The 20,529-nt window shown below is 37.4% G+C and overlaps 1 long non-coding RNA gene across 4 annotated transcripts in view; it reads left to right on the top strand.

Moving 5' to 3' along the window:
* The window catches only part of LOC147915629 (uncharacterized), a 135,600-nt gene that overhangs the window by 20,820 nt on the left and 94,251 nt on the right, over positions 1-20,529 (top strand). For all 4 annotated transcript variants that reach the window (XR_015554056.1, XR_015554053.1, XR_015554055.1 and 1 more), the window contains exon 2: positions 10,953-11,020. This is a non-coding gene — a long non-coding RNA (uncharacterized LOC147915629). The remainder of the gene's footprint in view (positions 1-10,952; positions 11,021-20,529) is intronic.

Here is a 20,529-nt window from a genome sequence, read left to right as displayed (position 1 = left end):
GCTGACTGCAATCCTCCTAGGAGTCTGAAAGAGCTTGTGGGCAATTCCCATGCTTTCTGCTTGCAGCTCACTCCACACAATAAAACCAAGTCTTCAGCATCTCCTGGGATGGATCTTATCCACACCTCTACTGCCCCAAATTTTATGACCATCATCTGAGTGGCTGGCTCCTAAATTGCCTAGCTGTGGAAGTTGATGAGGCTTGGCATTTGCAAATTTTCCAGAAGCACAGAGTACAAAGATGTGGTTCTATCTGCTGCACAAGCACTCCCAGCAGCTACTCCCTCTGGCCCACCACAGAGCAAGTGGAAAAAAAAACACTGAGCTGCCAGTTTCTCCTGGATAGGGGCTAGACTGCATATCTAATGTCCTGAGTTTCCCAGCTGCTGCCTGAATGTTAGGCTTGCAATTAGCCTACATCTGGGAGCTGACAGGGCAGGAAATTAGCAGTCCTCTGAGTGCCTGAATGGGTATGTGGGCATTTTCATCCCTTTGGGGCACTGATAGGACTTGGCACACCCAACTCTCCCGAGAGCCTCTAAAAGCAAAGATAGTGGTTTGGACAAGAAGAAAGTCTTGAGAAACACTCACAATCTGTGCTGGGCTAATTGGCAAGGCTCATCTCCCATTTGAGGCCAATCTGTCAAGACTGGAAGAGATGGCTGTCTTATCTAATGTGCAGAAACCAACACAGAGAGGCAGGAAAAATGAAGAAACAAAGATATATATTTTAAATAAGAGAACAAGATAAATCTCAAGAAACCAACACAAATTAAATGGAGATAAGTATTTACATGACAGAGAATTCAAAATAATAGTTCTAATGATGCCCAGAAACATTCATCTGTTTTTGAACAAAGTGAGATAAAAAATTTCCACAAAGAGATAGAAAATATGAAAAAATGTCAAACAGAAATCATAGACCTAAAGAATACAATAACTGAACTAAAAAAATTCAATAGAACTCTAATAGAGACTAGATCAAGTGGAAGAAAGAATCAGTGAACCTAGGAACAGGTCAGTGGAAATCTTCTAATCAGAGGATCAAAAAGCAAAAAGAATGAAAAGGAATGAAGATACCTTGGGTGACTTATGGGATGCCATCAAGTGGACCGATATTTGCATTATGGGAGTCCCAGAAGGACAAGAGAGACAAAAAAAGAGACAGAAAGCTTACAAAAAAAAAATGGCTGTAAACTTCCCTAACCTGGGGAAAGCGATCCAGAACCAGGAAGCCCAGAAATTACCAAATAATGTGAATCTAAAGAGACCTGCACTGAGACAATTATAATCAAATTGGCAAAAGTTAAAGAGAAAGACATAGTATTGAAAACAGCAAGAGAAAAGCAATTTGTTACATACAAGGGAACCCTCATAACTATCAGCAGATATTTCAGCAAAATCTCTGGGTCAGAAGGGAGTGGGATGATATATTCATAGCACTGAAAGGGAAAACAATGGCAGCTAAGAATACGTTACCCAGCAAAGTTGTCCTTCAATTGAAAGACAGATAAAGATATTTCCAGAAAAACAAAAGCAGAAAGAATTTATCATCACTAGACTGGCCTACAAGAAATGCTAAAGAGAGTTCTTGAAGTTGAAATAAAAAGACATTAATTAGTAACACGCTAACATATAAAAGTATGAAACTCATTGAAAAATGTAAATATATAGCCAAATTCAGAATATTCTAACATTATAAAGTTGGTGTGTAAATCACCTATAACTCTAGCATAAAGGTTAAAAGAAACCATATTAAAAATAACTATAGCTACAATATTTTGTTAATTGATACATAACATAAAAAGATGTAAATTGTGACATCAAAACATAAGGTGTTCGTGTGAGGAAGTATGAAATTGAAGTTAAGTTGTTACCATGCTAAAATAGACTGTTATAACTATAAGATGTTTTATGTAATTCTCATGGTAACTACCAAGCAAAAACGTCTAGTAGATATACAAAAAATATAGAGAAGGGAATCAAAGCAGAACATCATCAAAACATAAAGGAACACAGCAAGAGAGGAAAAAGAAACAAAGGATCTTCCTACAAACATCCAGAAAACAATCAATAAAATTGCAACAGTAAGCTCTTCCTTAGCCATAATCGCTTCAAATGTATGTGAACTAAATTCTCCAATCAAAAGACAAATAGTGGCTGAATGCTTAAAAAAAAATGACCCAATTACATGCTGCCTATGAGAGACTCACTTCAGTTTTAAGGACACACACAGACTGAAAGTGAAGGGATGGAAAAAATATTCCATGTAAATGGAAGTGAAAAGAAAGGAAGGGTGGGGCCAGCCCCTTGGTGTAGCAGTTAAGTGCGTGCACTCTCCTGCTGGCGGCCTGTGTTAGTATCCTGGGCACGCACCGACACACCCCTTGTCAGGCCATGATATGGCGGCATCCCATACAAAGTGGAAGAAGATGGGCATGCGTGTTAGCCCAGGGCCAGTGTGCCTCAGCAAAAAGAGGAGGATTGGCATGGATGTTACCTCAGGGCTGATCTTCCTCACAAAAAAAAAAAAAAAGAAAGAAAGGAACGGTAAGTATACGTATTATCAGAAAAAATAGACTTTAAGTCAAAAACTGTAAGAGACAAAGAAGGTCATTATATAATAAAGGGGTCACGTCATCAAGAGGATACAACAATTGTAGATATTGATGCATCCAACATTAGAGCATCTAAATATATAAAGCAAATATTAACAGATGTGAAGGGAAAAATACACTCTAATATAATAATAGTAGGAGACTTCAATATTCTGTTTTCAACAATGGATAGATGACCCAGACAGACATGTTTCAATAATGAAATATTGGACTTGAATTACACATTCAAGACCAAGTGGACAGACATAAAACAGAACATTTCATGCAACAGCAGTTCAATACGTATTCTTCTCAAGTGTACGTGAAGCATTCTCCAAAATAGATCTCCCTGAGACAAGTCTCAAGAAATTTAAGAATATTGAAATTATGTCAAATATCTTTTCTCTCCACAATGGAATGAAATTAGAAATCAATGACCAGAGGAAATCTGGAAAATTTATAAATATGTGGAGATTAATCAACACACTCCTGAAAAACCAAGTGGCCAAAGAAGAATCAAAGGGAAATCAAAAAAATATTTTGAGAAAAACAAAAGTGGAAACACAAAATACTAAACTTTATGGAATGCAACAAAGCTGTTCTAGGAGAGAAGTTTATAATGATAAATGCCTACATTAGGAATAAAGAAAGATCTCAAACAATCTAACTTTACACTTAAGGAATAGAAAAATAAAAACAAACGTAGTCAAAAGTTAGTAGAAAGAAGGAATTAACAATCTTACGAGAAATAAATGAAAGAGAGATTAGAAAAACAATAGAAAAGATCAATGGAACTAAGAGTTGGTTTTTTGAAAGATTAACGTAATTAAAAACTGTCATCTAGACTAAGAAAAAAAAAAGAGAAGACTCAAATAAATAAAATCAGAAATAGGAGAGGAGACATTACAACTGATACCACAGAAATACAAAGGATCAAAAGAGACTACTGTGAACAATTATATGCCAATAAATTGTATAACCTGGAAGAAAGGGATAAATTCCTAGAAATATGCAACCTACCAGGACACAATCATGAAGAAATGGAAAATATGAACAGAACAATAACTAATAAAGAGATTGAATCTGTAATCAAATATCTCCCAACAAAGGAAAGCCCAGGATCAGATGGCTTCACCAGTGACTTCTATCAAACAGTCAAAGAAGAATTAATACAAATCCTTCTCAAACTATTCCAAAAAATTGAAGAAGAGGGAACACTACCAAAATCATTTTATGAGACCAGCATTACACTGATCCCAAACTCAGACAAGGTCAAGAAAAGAAAATTACAGGCCAATATTCTGGATTAACATAGATGCAAATTTCCTCAAAAAAATAGCAAACCAAATTCAACACCATCTTAAAAGAATCATTCACAATGACCAAATGGAATTTATCTTTGGGGTGCAAGAATTGTTCCACACATGCAAATCAATAAATGTGATACACCACATTAACAGAATGAAGGATGAAATTATATGTTCATTTCAATAGATGCAAAAAAAGCATTTGACAAAATTCAATGTCCTTTCATGATAAAAACTCTCAACCAATTAGGTACGAAAGGAATCTAGCTCAACATAAGAAAGACCATATATGAGAAGGTCCCACCTAATATCATACTCAAAAGTGAAAGGCTAAAAAGTTTTCCTCTAAGATCAGAAACAAGACAAGATGCCTCCTCTTGTCACTTCTATCCAAAGTAGTACTGAAAATACTACCAAAAGCAATGAGACAAGGAAAAGAAATAAAGGCAGCGAAATGGGAAAGCAAAAAGTGAAATGATCTCAGTTTTCAGATGGTATGATCTCATATATAGAAAACACTATAGACTTCACAAAAAAACTGTTGGGACTAATAAAGGAATTCAGCAATTTGCAGGATACAAAATCAACATACAAAAATCAGTTGCACTTCTCTACACTAATGAACTATCTGAAAAAGAAATTAAAAAAGAAATCCGATTTATGATAGTGTCAAAAACAATGAAATACTTAGGAATAAATTTAAAAAAGGAAGTATGAGATCTGTTCACTGAAAACCATAAAACATTGATGAAAGAAATTGAAGACACAAATAAAAGAAAAGATATCTTGTGTTCACGGATTGAAAGAATTAATATTGTTAAAATGTCCATACTACCCAAAGCAATCTACAGATCCAATGCTATCCCTATCAAAATACCAGTATCACTTTTTACAGAAAAAAAAATCAACCATGAAATTCATATGAACCATAAAAGATCCCAAATAACCAAAGCAATATTGAGGTAGAAGAACAAAGTTAGAGGCATCACACTTCCTGATTTCAAATTATATTACAAAGGTGTAATAATCACAACAGCATGGTACTGGCATAAAAACAGACACGTAGACCCATGGAACAGAGTGGGGAGCCCAGAAATAATCCCACACATACATAGTCAACTAATCTTTGACAAGAGCACTGAGAATAAACAATGGGAAAATAAATAAATGGTGTTGGGAAAACTGGATATCCACATGCAAAACAATGAAATTAGACCCTTATCTTACACCATACATAAAATCAACTCAAAACATTAAAGACTTAAACATAAGACCTGAAACTGTAAAACTCATAGAATAAAACATCGGGGAAAAGCTCCTTGACATTGGTCTTGGTAATAATTTTTTGGATCTGGCAACAGAAGCAAAAATAAACAAGTGGCACAACATCAAACTTAAAAGTTTCTGCACAGCAAAGTAAACATTCAACAAAATGAAAAGACAATCTACATAATTGGAGAAAATATTTGCAAGCCACACATCTGATATAAATATATAAGGACCTCATACAGCTCAATAGCAAAAAAACAAATAACCCATTTTAAAAATGGGTGAAAGATCCATGAATAGACATTTTTCCAAAGAAGATACTCAAATGGCCAATAGGTAAATAAAAAGTGCTCAACATCGCTAATCATCAGAAGAATGAAAATTAAAATCACAATTAGATAACACCTCACATCTATTACGGTAACTATTATCAAAAAAGATAAGATATAAGTGCTGCTGAAGATGTGGAGAAAAGGGAACCCTTGTACACTGTTGGAATGTAAACTGTTACAGTCACGATAGAACACAGTATGGAGGTTCCAGAGAAAATTAAAAATAGAACTACCATATGATCCAACAATTCCACTTCTGGATATATATCTGAAGTAAATTGAATCACTATCTTGAAGAGACGTCTGCACCCCCATGTTCATTGCAGCATTATTCACAATAGCCAAGACATGGAAAGAACCTAAGCATCCACTGACAGATGAATTAATAAAGATGTGAGATATACATACATATTTAAAATATATATCTTTACATATATAAAAGATATATCAAGAAACTATAGATATAATGATATATTAAGGTATATGTAAAATAAAATATATAATGTAATTGTATATTAGTAACTAATAACATAATAGTAATACTCAATATTATAAAATATAACATATATAATGGAAAGTTATTCAGTCATAAAAAAGACAGAAATTCTGTCATTTGTGACAATATGGATGAATTTTGAGGGCATTATGCTAAGTGAAATAAGTCAGACAAAATATTTATGATCTCACTTACATGTGGAATCTAAAAAAAATAGTCAAACTCATAGAATGAGTGGATTGGTGGTTGCCAGCAGCTGGAGAATGGTGAAATGGGGAATTGTTGGTGAGAGAGTGCAAACTTTCAGTTATAAGAGGAATAAGGTCTGAGGATTTAATGTACAGCATGGTGACTATAGTAAATAATACAGTATTGTATACTCGTAATTTGCTAAGAGAGTATATCTTAAATGTTATCACCAAAAGAAAAAAAAAAAGGTAAGTATGTGAGGTGAGAGATGTGGTAATTAACTTGATTGTGGTATTCATTTCACAATGGGTATGTATGTCAAATCATTACATGTATACTTTAAATATATTATACTTTTATTTGTCAATTATACCTCAATAAATCTGTGAAAAAATATGGTATAGCAAGATTAAGTAACACACCACTTCAAGCTCAGCTTCTTTGAACACAAGCTCCTTCAAACTTCTTTCAATTATTAAAGTTTGTAAAGAGAGAGAGCGAAAGAGAGACAATAGGAGAGAAATAAGAGAAAGTTACTAAACTTCATGATGGAAGACAAGGCTTTTGAGCCAAGGCCAGATCAGCTGATTTTACAGGAGCAGTCCAGACTCTGCTAGTTAGAACAGTTTCACCTGTTATGGTTTACAGTTCCATTTTATTGGTTTTAAAACAGAGACACGAAAACAACATCCTCAAAGATTCTCAAGAGACTAGTGACTATGACCAAAACAATAAGAACTGAGAAACCCCATTTGATGGCTGTACTCCTTGACTTGGAATCCATAAGATAGCCTGAGGCAGAGACAGAAAACTGACCAGGATGAGGAAGTTATATTCCTTAGTGTGACTAGAGAAAGCTCCATCTGGTTTCCTAGGGAGAATATTTATTTTCCAAAACCTAAGTGCATCGAGGAAATAATGCAAGGTGTGCTAACAGAGGAAGTAAAGGAAAAGATATTTCTACATTTCAGAGAGAAAGGGCATTTCTGTAGATTTCACTAATAATTACAACGTGAGAAGTCTGCTCTCTTCAATGCTTCAGGGAGGTGAGAGAACTTCCCAGGAAAAATTGTGATATGTGGAACCTAGGGAGGCTGGATACTAGGCTCTGTTTGTCAGACTCTCAGATTCCTGTGACAGGTTGTCATAGAGGCAAGTAAATCTGATCCATGTGGATTTCAGTCATTACCAGCCAGACCTAAATACTGGAGAGCTCCACAAAATGTTTTGACTTAACATAGAACTCTTGGGATTTTGTGTGATGCTGGGGATTGGGGAAAAAGATCCCCCTAAAAAGAGTAAATATCCTGCCAGTTTGACAGAACTGAAATAATATTTGGAAATTATTTGCTTTAAAAAATATAGTAATAAGCACTTTATGAGTATCTAATCTGTGGCATAAGATTAGTTTCCACGACACTACAAACATGGATGTCTTGACTTAGCTTTCTCAAAATATTTTTTTTGAAATTCTTTTTAAGGTAACTCATAGATTTCTATTTCTTTGGAGTCAGTTACTGGAAAATTATTGTATTCTTCTGGTGGTGTCTTGTTTTCTTGCTTTTTGTGTTTCTAGAGGCTTTGCATTGATATCTGCACATTTGTGGGAGCAGTTACCTCTTGCATTCTTTTTGGATTGACTTTGGTGGGAAAGGCTTTCACTGCAAGTGGCTGCAAGGGCTTCAGCTGGGTGGTATGCAGCGCCTCTGGTTCCTGGGAGGGCACAGCAGCGCAGTCTCAATGCAGCTCCCTCAGCTGAGGTCAATGTGGTTGAAGATTATAGGGTCTTCTGTAGCCAAGACTGCAGACGTCCTGCGGGTGGCAGTGGCAGTTAGAGCTATTGGGGTCCTAGGAGGTGAACCTGCTGGGGTCTTCCTGGTCTCCTTTTTTGCCATGAGAGGAAGTTTTAGGAGAAGGGATCCATCTTGGTGCCTGGTCTGGTGCACTGGCACTCAGAGCAGCAGCGGAGCTGGGGTCTTGGGATCAGGTGCAAGTGGAACTACCACAAGGACTGGGTCCTGGGGCACAGGTGCACTTGCTGTGGCAGTGGTGTTGGTTGTCTGAGGTATGGGTGTATGCAGGCATGGGTGTTCTCCTGTGGAACTGGTGTCTGAGTTTCTGGGGCTCACTGCAGTGACCAGGGGTCGGGTGGAGGAGTGGAGTACAGCAGCAGCCCGGGCTCTTGGATGGCAAGGTGCAGCAGCGGGTTGACCCAAGGGTCAGAGTGCAGTAGCAGCAGGTCCTGGGGATGGCAGGTCAAAGTCAGGACTTAAGGCCCAGGGGCAACCACAGAACAGCAGCACAAAGGCCCAGTGATGACCCATTAAAGCCGCCTGTAAGGACTTAGAGGTCAGGGTGCAGAGCAGCAGCAGAGCAGCCCTGATAAGGATGGGTCAAAGCCGTGACTCGAGACATGGAGGCAGGGGCGCAGAGTAGCAGCAGCTCTAGTCAGGAGGGGAGGCCTGTGGCGTCCCTATCCCAGAGACTGGGGAGTGGAGCACTGCTGTGAATGGGGCCTCTGTGGTATATCTCACTGCAGTGACAGCTCTAACCCCAGGGAGGAGACACAGGGTGGGACTTTGGGCAGCTCTGTCAACTGAGATCAGCATTGGTGAAGACTGTGAGGGTCCTTGGCAGCAAAGACTGGAACCATCCATAGCAGGTGAGGCTTGCTGGAGTCCTCCTGTTCTCCTTTTCCCCAGCGGGGTGATATCTCTCTGAGGGGATCCCTCTTGGTGCTGAGGTGCTCTCGACTGGGGGATGGGGTGGCACAGGTGAAATGCTTCCTACACTTTTTTCTTTTTTAAATGCACCATCCTGGGTTTTTGAGCTTCTCAGAGATTCTGCTGCTTCTTCCTGTAGTACAGAGCTCTCCCACAGCTATTTTCCAGTTTACAGTTGTTTATTTACTGTTTTTGCTGTTTTTGTGGGGGAAAGGAGTGTTGGGCTCTCCTAGCCCTCCATCATGCTAACGTCATCTTTCCACGCAAAAGAATTTAACAAACTATGCTTGTGCATTGGAAGTGCTTCCACTAACTATCTCTTTACAGAAGATGGAGGTAAAGAGGAGGTGCTGAGAAACACATACTCAGTTTTTGGGAAAAATTGAGGTGATCGCTCTTCTGATCAGTTTTACAAAGTGTATTTAAATAGTAGTTCAAATACTTTATGCTCAATTAAAATGTTCCTAGATTCAGGGATATTGGGAAAATGTTTCAGGGTATGTTTGTCAAAACTGTATTTTGCTATCCTTTGCTGGGGAACTATAATGTTGTTAAAGTTAATGTTGTTAAAGTTTAAATAGTTTAGTAAAAATATCCCACTTACTAAAAGAAATATTTTAAATGAATGAAATTAAATCTTTGTTACATGAGTAGCAGTCTGCATCCCAGGGTTACACAGAGTTTATATCTTTTGGAGCTTCATCATGTGATATAGGCAGGAGATCTTAAGAGGTTAGCTCTGGAGTAGGTATTTCTGGGTTCAAAACCCGTTTCCAGCACTTAAGTGCTGGAAATCATTTAAAGTTACTTAATGCTTTCTTACATCAGTTATCTTAAAGTGGGAATAACAATAACATCTACCTCCAATTGGTGTGAATATTATGTTAGATAATCTGTGTAAAGCATTTAGATAAAATTTGATACAAAATAAGTACTTAATAAATGCTAACCATTGATGATAGTAATAACAGCAGTTACGTAAGTAAAGCAAGTTTATTGTGTTGAGGACTGAAGTCATTCCTTTCAAAAGATAGAATAAATAATACAGTTTTATTATAAACTGTTATTATAAATTGTTATTATAAAGATGTCGTGAGGGAAAATATCACAAAATTGTTTCAACTTGTTAATTAGAAAATAGGTCTTCATGGTCTCCACATTCACCTAAAAGATTCAATCGAAAGGCTTGACATTGTTTAGCTGATGCACTTGAATACAATGAAAAATTGCATGTAAGTGGCATTTAACCAGATAATGTAATCAAAATACAATTATGGGAAGTAGAATAGGTTATCTGTAGCCCCAGATATATGCCACATTACACAATTGAGCATATTCTTGTCATGTATATTTAATTTTGTAGATTTAATTATTTTTTAAATTTGTAGAGAAATTAGGAAATTATAGTAAGTCTACTCTAAATCTCCTAAATGAAGAAAAAAATCATTCCAGTCTACATGTTCATTATAGAAAAAGTAGAAAATACAAATATTCACACAGAAAAAAATCTCTAGATAATCCTGTCACCTCGTCATAATCTTTGGTTGAAAGGAGAAGTGTACAGTCAGGGCCTAGGTTTTAAAGATTATTTGCACACAAATGCAAACACACACAATCGTTTTAATTCTTTTTTCTCTCTAGCCACCTAGGCTTGATTTCTTTGGGTTTGATTCTCTAATAGACACTCTGTATGTTAAATGTTGGAAGGAAATGGTGCCCTTGAATAGAAGGTGATGGGAAACAAAGACTGAGTATATATTGGAGAGAGGACATTGGATAAACAATGATACACCCCCTTCTCTTTTAGAAGACAAAATAAGAGAGAATTGGATCAAATTGTAGCATGATTGGATTAAATGTGATACCAGGAAAGATATATTGGCTTTGAGGGTAGAGAGATTCACAAATTGGGTCCTAGGGAAGAAGTAGTGGATTAATAATTTTTTTTCTAACGACTGCTGTCAGGTACTTTACACATATTGTTTAATCTAATACTGTAGCAGCCTTTTGAATGACACACTATTCTCTTCTTTTTAAAGGCAATGAAAGCAAGCCTCAAATAAGTAAGGCAATCTGTCCAAGTTAACATACTTATCAAGAGGAAAAGGTAAGATATGAACCTAGGTCTCATCTGTTTCTTAAGCTGTTGTCAGGGGTAGATTCAGGTTTTGTAGGGCCTGAAGATGACACAATTTTAGGGACTCTTTTAAGAAAAAGAATACAAAAAGATTATAATTTTGTGAATTTTACAAAAACATATGAACATAGAAACTTATTTCCAGGATCCCTCCTGTACCTTGAAAGAGTTTTGTGCAAATGAGCATGCAGAATTTAAATTTATCAGCTTGAAAATTCCATCTCTGCATACTGAAAACAATACACAAATTATGAATTATGTGCCAGTTTAATTGAAGGTAGAGATACTTTATCTAAAATCATCAGAGACTATTTTGATCAGGGAACAGTGGACTGACAGTGTGACATTACCTAAAGCTAGGGTTGGCCAATCTCCCCCAAATGGAAGAAAGTGTAATGTAGGAAACAAGACTGGCTGACAGCCAGAAGCCACATATCATAGGGTCACCTCATTTTCACAGAGAAGCAAATGCCATTATTCAAAACAAAGGGATGGGGATGATGGTATAGGTATTTTGGACCACATAACACAACTGCCTGAAGCATCAGAGTGGAAACAAGTAGTAAAAAATTATCTGACCAGATCTGGAAGTATTTGGAGGCTCAGGGAGATAAGAATTGTGCTTGGACCTGCTTTTCTCTAGGGGAGTTTATTGATTTGAGAGGGGACAACTAAAGGCTGAGTGGATGCACTGTTTTTTTTTCAAAGCTTCTTTGTGTTGAAACCCAAAGAAGTCTAAGTTGAAGCTTAGAATCTCTGCAAGTATTGGAAAACCAAAAACTGAAATCAATTTCTGCTATCAGAAGGAACTGTCACCTCCAGGGTAAAGAAACAATGCTGTGGTGATGCTCACAGGAAACAGAGAAGAAGCCCACAGGAAACGAAACAGGCAGGAGAAAATCACTCACCCCCTCCCCAACCTTCCAATTCCTAGTATCATCCCCTTTTGCTAGAATTTAGTAAACCAGTTGGCAAGGCAGAAATGTGGATTGCAGAGTCTCCACACAGCCCTGGTCTCCCAATAAAGATGAGTACAGGAATGTTCATAGCAGTCTTATTCACAATAGTTCCAAAGTGGAAACAGTCCCAATGCCCATCAATTGTTGAAGAGACTGAACAATGTGGTATATCTATACAATGAAATATTATTTGGAAATTAAAATGAATGAAATACTGATAGTTGATATAATATGAGATGAATTACAAAACATTATTCTAAGTGAAAGAAACCAGTCACAAAGATCATATACTGTATAATTCTGCTTATATGAAATGTCCAGGATAGGCAAATCAATAAAGACGAAAAGTGGTTCCCTAGGGCTGAGAGGAGAGGAGAACGGGGAATGTCCACCAATGGGTACAGGATTTTTGGGGGGTAACAATATGTTCTGGAATTAGATGGTTATATGGTCGCAAAACTCTGTGAATATAATACAAACCAGTGAATTATACACTTTAAGCAGTGAGCTTTATGTATGTGAATTATATCTCAACACATTTGTTATTAAAAATAATAAAGATTGAAAATATGAGATGGGTGTTTTAACCCAGGAAGTCCAAGATTTGATTAATATTTTGCATTTTAATGTTAAGCCTTTGCACATATTTTAAGAGTACTTAAAAAACATTTAATATTTTTTGCTGCTATTGAAAATATTGTTTTAAAATTTTACACATTGAAATAATTTTACATGTATAATATAGATGCCAAGGTAGTGTAGAGAGTTCTCATATACCCTTTACCCGGCTTCCCCTAAAGTTAACATCTTACAAAACCAAGGTACATTTGTTAAAACCAAAAATTAAGATGACTAGAATACTATTAATTATAGACTTTATTCAGATTGCACTAGTTTATTGAGTAATATCCTTTTTTTGTTCTAGGATCTAATCCAGGATACAGAACTGCATTTAGTTGTCATATCTCCTTGCCCTCTCATCTTGGTGATACCTTCTTGGTCTTTTTTTTTTTTTTTTTTTTTATCTCCTTGACAAGTTTGAGGAGTACTGTTCAAATACTTCATAGATTGTCCCTCAATTTTGGTTGGTCTGATGTTTTCTCATGATTAGACTGGGGTTGTGAATTCTTTGAAAGACTGCCTCAGAAGTGAGGTGCTCTTCTACCCGCATCATATCACGAATACATGATATAAACATGACTTATTACTGGCGTTGCTAACCTTGGTAACTTGGTTTCTGTGGTGTCTGCCAGGTGTCCCCCTGTGAAGGTATTATTTTCCCTTTTGTTCTCTGTTTTTTGAAAATTATGCACTAAGCCCATCCCACAATCAAGGGCGTGTTGGGGATGGAATTAAGTTCCATCTCCTTGAACAGGGAGAATGAAAGAAATTTTGAACGTATGTTAAAACTGCCATGGTAACTAGGAAAAATGTGTTGAGGCTATGTAGATATCCTGTTTTGTCTTAATTTTTACCCACTAATTTTAGCATTCATTAATGAAGCTTGCTTGCAGTAAGTATTACTCTGGTATTCTCATGCTGGTTTTCTATTTTCCTCATTTCCTCTACATTTATTAATTTGAATTCTTCTCTATGGAAGATTTGTCTCCTCTTCCACATCAATTTGTTTATTCAGTAATTTATTTGCTCAGTATGGACTCAAAATTTATGTTGTCCTTTAGGTAGTTATCCAATAATATTGTTATTTATTTTCTTGCTCAAATTGTTCCAGTTTTGGACATTGGGAACTTTTTCAAGTTGGCTTCTGTGAACTTTTGATATGACCTCATCATTTCTTTTGAACCCTTTCTTACTTTCTGGCACTACAATATGCTCCACGCACATCCTGTATTTTCCCTGCCCCAGGTCTAGAATCAATCAATTCTCCAAGGAACACTGATTTCTTTTGTTTGGGAGTGGTATTTAGAAGCCAACATCTGGGTGCTAAGAATAGCACCCAACAGCCTAGGGTGCTTCTGGCTGTGTCCTTGTTTCTAGGCCCTCTCAGCAGACAGATCTAGGAAATATATGTACACATAATACCCCATATTTACATGTATATCTCTCTATATTTGTATATCTGTATACATATTAATATAAACATGAGTTTATACTGACGTCTCTGACTTTATTTTTTTTTGTGTGTGAGGAAGATCAGCCCTGAGCTAACATCCGATGCCAATCTTCTTTTTTTTTTGCTGAGGAAGACTGGCCCTGGGCTAACATCTGTGCCCATCATCCTCTACTTTATATGGGACATCACCACAGCACGGCTTGACAAGCGGTGCGTCTGTGCGCTCCTGGGATCCAGGCCTGCGAACCCTGGCCCACTGAAGCGGAGCGTGGGCACTTAACCGCTGCGCCACTGGGCCGGCCCGATGTCTCTGACTTTAATCCAGCACCACAGGGCTTATTCTAGCCCCTCTCCCCTTGCTTATTTATAATTTCTTTCTCTAAAGCTGACTGTCTTGGCTCACATCATCCACAATGTATTTGTTTTTGTATGCAATCCAATTACACATGTAAAATATCTCTGGATTGCTAACATATATTCCTGTGAGAAACAATTGTATCAACTGAAGTGCAGTGTTTTTGCACAGTTATTTTTGCCTTTAGTGTTACAGCATCCAGTCAAAACACTTTTTCCCAAAATTGCTTATGTCAGCTTTTCCACTCCTCCCCTTCAGTGAGGTTGTGTCATAGAATTAGATTTATTTGTCTCAGTCTTCAGTCTGTCTTGCAGTCTAACCTGACATCTCAGCCAATTAAAAAACTTGCATACTGTAAAGTTTACTGATTGTGGAAAAGCAACCTTCTGTGATTGAAAGTTAAGTGGATGTAAATACTGTACAAGAAATTTGGACTTCAGGGAGTTTGGCCAACAATAATCCATCCGATATCGAATATGGAGAGAATTTCCTAAGGTGATAAATATGACTCTTTGGGCTACCAGGAAGCAGCCACCCTAGATGTAATCAAGAAAATATAATAGGGCATCCTTGTAATTGTAACAGCTTACAGAAACTTTTCAAAATGATCACAGGAATTATCAAGTTGGGTGTATTTTTCATGTACTTGTATTTTGGAGAGCTGGAGTGGTAGATTTTGCCAATGTCTCCAGCATGACTCATGGGAAAGAGAAAACATCAAGGGAACACAAAAAGTGTGGCTTCTAGAAAGGAAAATTCTAGAATGGAGTAAGAATAAGCTTTTCTATAATGCTATATCACTTGATTTTGTACCTACCAATTTATTTTGTAATTTGTTATTACTAATTTATCATTGCATTTATTTTAAAAGGGCAAGAAATTGACAGAATTTTTGAGTGTTCTGGCCCCTGAAAAAGTATATAATGAAATTAAAATAAGTGTTCTGCTATTCTGGCACAAACTGGGTTTACAGAGTTCCAAAAATATGAAGCAGTTGTCTAAGATTCTGATTATAGGTGATATGGTTATCAAGATTCTGGTCTTCTGCAACTGACAGATCAGATATAAAGTATCATAGCCCCATCAAGATGAATCAAACCTGAAAAGATGACATTGAAGATTTAAGTGATACTTTCAATATCACTGCTACCACCCAGAGCTAGAAGTCAGAAGAGTAGCTGAGCATTTTACCCTGTCACGTCTTTACCCCTTCATGTATTAAGCTCTGTACTAGAGGGTTCAGCATGAGAATGAAAGTGGTGTATAATAGGGAGAAATCTTGGTTAAGGTTTATGGTGTCTTCTAAAGGTGGCAACATGTGAGCACTGATAAGTATCCCATAGAAGATTGACACTAAAATGAGATGGGAGGAGAAAGTGGAGAAGGCTTTAGACATCCAGTAACTGAGGAGATTCTCAGGACAGTTGTTGGAATGCTGGCATACAATGCTAGAGTCCCCAAGAATGGGGAGAGGCACAGAAAAGAAAAAGCAAAGATCACTTTCTCCAGCATCTTGGTGTTTCAGCATGACATCTTTAACAGCAGAAAAAAAGTCATAAAAGAAGTGTTAATGACATGTGAACCACAGAAGGTCCAACTGTTCAGAAGGAGGAGAATGACACTGACAAAGACAAGGCCATTGATTTAGAAGCCCATAGACATATAGATGCATGCCTGTCCACTCACGATAATTTGATACTGCAGGGGACTGCAGAAGGCCAGGTAGCAGTCTCAGGGCACCACAGCAGAGGATGCACTCCACTGTAGCCAAGGAAGGAAATGCATAAATCTGGGTTAATCAAGTCTTTAAAGAAATAGTACCTCCAATTTTAAGGAAGTATATGAGCAATTGGGGGCAACATTGGTGGTATAAATGAGCTCCAGGCGAGAAAGGTGGCAGAGAAAGTACATCGGGATGCACAGATAGGGTGAGGACCGAACCACAAGTACAAGACTCTGATTTCCCAGCAAGGTGGCACCATAGACACTAAGGAACAGGGTTCACTCTGGAGTGCCAGAATCCTTGAGGTCCCCTAATCCCAACAGAATCACATGCATGTTCAAGGTAATGTTGTTTGCGGAAGTCTTAGTCATGAGGTCTTTCTGTAGAGAAAAGAGAGTTTAAGAAATTAGATTCAAACTTGTATGAAATATAAAACAGAAAGGTGGTACAACCAGGGTGCTGTGTCAGGATTCTATCTTTGACCCAATAAAAGAGCAGCGTTATAGGTGTTCCTGTGATTCACACTAGATTACGAACATGAAAATACCTTTTACTCCTCCCTATCACGAGTGATAAAAATATTTATTGGGACAGCAGTGAGTGCAATATTCTTACCATCTTTCTTGTCATACCTCTCCAGTCTATACCCTAATTCAAACAAATCATGCACACACATGCACTGCCTCTTGGAACTTTCTTTTACACAAACAGTACCAGCAGTAGTGCTGAAGAAATCATGCCTTCTTATTCTGAAGTTCAACACTGATTGTTATCTCCTTGAGCAGATCTTTTCTACATTAGTCTTTATTTTCTCCCCTTGCTCTCTTTGTTTCATTAAAGGCAAGCTACTTTAGAATCATCTTGAGTGGCTTCTGGTATTATTAAATAATGTTATTTCCCACAGATCTTGTTTTTCCTCCTGGAGAAATCCAGAAAACCCCATAAATAGTAAAGATCAGAAGGTCTGATAATTTTTTCCCATCATTCTCAGTATAAAATCCCAACTGCTCACTTTAGCCTACACAGCTCTATAGTCTATATGATCTGGCTTCTGCTCACTTCTCTGACTTTGTCTACTACCACTGTCCCCTTATCTCGGTTCATTCCAGCCACTCTGACCTTCTTGCTGTTTGTCTCACAGGCCAACCTCATTCATATTTCCTCTGCCCTGACTCACTCCCCCAGTCAGGTGTCTGTTCAAGTGTCACCTCCCCTGAGAAAAATTTTGTGACCTTTTCCCTCTCAAGTGACACCTTTCACCAATGACTCTTTATTTCCTTCAGTGTACTTGACTTTGTCCTTAACACTAATCACTACTATTTTGTGTCTTCTCCACTGGAATGTAATCTTCATCTGTTTTCTTTCTCTAGTCCCAATGCCTAGAACAGTAACTGACAAACAAAGGTGCTAAATAAATATTTGTTAAATTATTAAATGGTCAGTTTCCCTCTTCCCTGTGCAGTACTTCCCCTGAATGGTTGTACACATGAGAGGCCAATCTCTCCCATCAACTTCTCTGAAAGACATTTCAAAGACCCAGAATTTACTGAAATAACTATGTGTTTTGGAGGGTAATAGACCTTGGTTCAATTCTTACCTCTTCTATTCAGTAAATAAGTAACAGACTTTTCTTACCTCCCATTTTTCATTGTCATTGATGCCTGTTAACTTTAAAGTTAATGCATGGGGTGTCACATAAGCAAGAAGGCAGAATAGCTAGTCCTAGACTTCATTCCCCACAGAAATACCAACTTAAAAATGATGTATGAAACTAAATATCTTTATGAGAGTTCTAGAACACAGTTAATAATTTTCAGTACCCTAGATGATCACAAAAGTGAGAATAGCCACATTGAAATGAGTTAGAAGAACATATTCACCTTACATCCATCAGACTGTCCCTCAAGTTGGCACAACTGAAGAAATTAGACTCAGTCCCTGACTCTTCCCTCAGAAGAAAGAGAGTGGAGCATGTATCCAGTGTTGCCAGCCTTTTGAGGTACAACCTAAGGGGCCTGTTTTTGTCACACTAAACCCAGAGCACTGAGCAAACCATCATAGTTTGGACAGTCAGAGGCAGGTAAGAACACGTAGAAGGGGAAGAAGACTTACTGCAGCCATCACGGCTCTGTGAGACTGGGAGAAGGCTCACAATCCTGGGACTTGTCCCCCAGAAAGGAGAGAGAAAAATGGAGCATGCGTTAAATAATTCTGCGTTTCAGTGTTCTGCCTTTGGGAAAAGGGGTGGGCAGCTTATTGAGGCCAGTATGGATCTGCAATATTAGGACAAGGCAAACAATCCTGAGACTTTTCCCTCAAGAGGGAGAGGAGTGGAATGAGTATCCAACATGTCAAGTTCAAGACAACTGCCCCAGGCAAAGCAGGCAGGTGGCCTACTATGGCTAGTGCAGCTCTGTCAGATTGGGAAAGAAAGTAAAACTCTGATCCCTCTCCCCTAGGATTGATTGAGAGGATTGGATAGGCACATCCATAGAAATGTTTTGAGAGGCTCCCAGAATGTAGAACTGGCTGATCAATGGAAGTTTTTCTCTGTCAAAACTACATTGTAAGGACTGGGAGATGGGGCTGTTTCTGCAAATGCACAGACACTAATGAAAACTACAATGAACATGAAGAATCAGAGATTTATGACACAACCAAGTAACAAAATGAATCTCCAGTAACTGACTCTAAAGAAATGAGGATTCCTTGATAAATAATTAAAAATAATCATTTTAAAGAAGTGTAAAGACTTACAAGAGAACACAGAGAGACAACTAAATGAAATCAGGAAAACAATACATGAACAAAAGGATAAGTTCAACAAAGAAAGAAAAAACAGAAAAGAACCAAACAAATTTTGGAGCTGAAGGATTCAATAACTGAACTAAAAAATTCAATAGAGAACTTCAGTAGCAGACTTGGTCAACAGAAAAAAGAACCAGTGAACTTGAAGATAGGTCAGTTGAAAATATCCAGTCAGAGAAGCAGAAAGAAAAGAGAACAAAAAATAATGAAGAAGATCTAATATATTTACTGGAAATCATCAAGCAAAGCCATAGACAAATTACGGGAGTCCTACAAGGGGAACAGAGAAAAAAAGAGGCAGAAAGCTTATTAAAGAAATAATGGCTGAAAAATTCCTAAATCTTAGGAGGGAGATGGACATCCAGATTCATGAAGCCCAAAATATATCAAATAAGGTTAATCCAAAGAAGTCTGCACTAAAACACATTATAATCAAATTGTCAAAATTAAAGAAAAGTAAAATTTTTAAAACAGCAAGGAAAAAATGACTCTTTATGTACACAGGAGTCTACATAAGACTACCAGTTAAATTTTCAGCAGAAATCTTACAAAGAAGAGAAAGTGAAGATGTATTCAAAGTGATGAAAGAAAAAAATCTAGCAACCAAGAATGCTATTCTTAGTAAGATGGTCCTTCAAAAATGAAGGAGAGCTAAAGAGTTTCCCAATCAAAAGCTGAGGGAATTTGTCACCTTTAGACCTGTCTTATAAGAAGTGCTAAAAGGAGTTTTACCAGTTGAAGAGAAAGGACTTAAACAACAATACAAAAGTATATTAAAATTTAAAACTCACTGATAAAGGTAAATACCTAGACAGATACAGAATATTGTAATGCTGGAATGGTGGTGTGTATGTCACTTTTTAATATTAATAGGAAAATTAAAGACAGACCTATTTAGATAACCACAACTACAAAAATTTGTTACTGTATGTAACGAGATCTTTGAAATGATTATTTTTGGTGTTTGATACATTTATGTAGTTAAAAGTAACAAAAGGGGCCTTCCCAGTGGTGTAGTGGTTAAGTTTGTGAGCTCTGCTTCAGCAGCCCACGGTTCGCAGGTTTGGATCCTGGGCGTGGACCTACATACCCCTTATCAAGCCATGCTCTGGCAGGCATCCCACATATAAAGTAGAGAAGAATTGGCACAGATGTTAGCCCAAGGCCCAATCTTCCTCAGCAATAATAGGAGAATTGGCTTTGGATGTGAGCTCAGGGATAGTCTTCCTCACCAAAAAAAAAAAAAAAAAAAATAGTAAAAAACAATATATGTGGTAAAAAGTATTCTTTTCACTCCTCTCCAACATTTGCCTAATTTCCATCCTCTTACTGAAAGATGACCACTATTATTAATTTGTTTTTATTCCTTACAAAGTTAATTTATGCAAATACAGGCCAGCAAAATATTTTTTCTTAGGGCCCGGCCCGGTGGCATCGTGGTTAAGTTCATGCGCTCCGCTTCAGCAGCCCGGGGTTCATAGGTTTGGATCCTGGGCATGGACCTATCTATCCACCACTTATCAAGCCATGCTGTGGCAGGCATCCCACATATAAAGTAGA

The sequence above is a fragment of the Ceratotherium simum genome, chromosome 13 (genome assembly GCF_057802395.1).
Source record: "Ceratotherium simum simum isolate JZ-2026a chromosome 13, ASM5780239v1, whole genome shotgun sequence".
In the NCBI taxonomy this organism is placed as follows: domain Eukaryota; kingdom Metazoa; phylum Chordata; class Mammalia; order Perissodactyla; family Rhinocerotidae; genus Ceratotherium; species Ceratotherium simum.
Note: the sequence above shows the minus strand (reverse complement) of the source record. Positions and strands in the feature narration are given on the sequence as shown.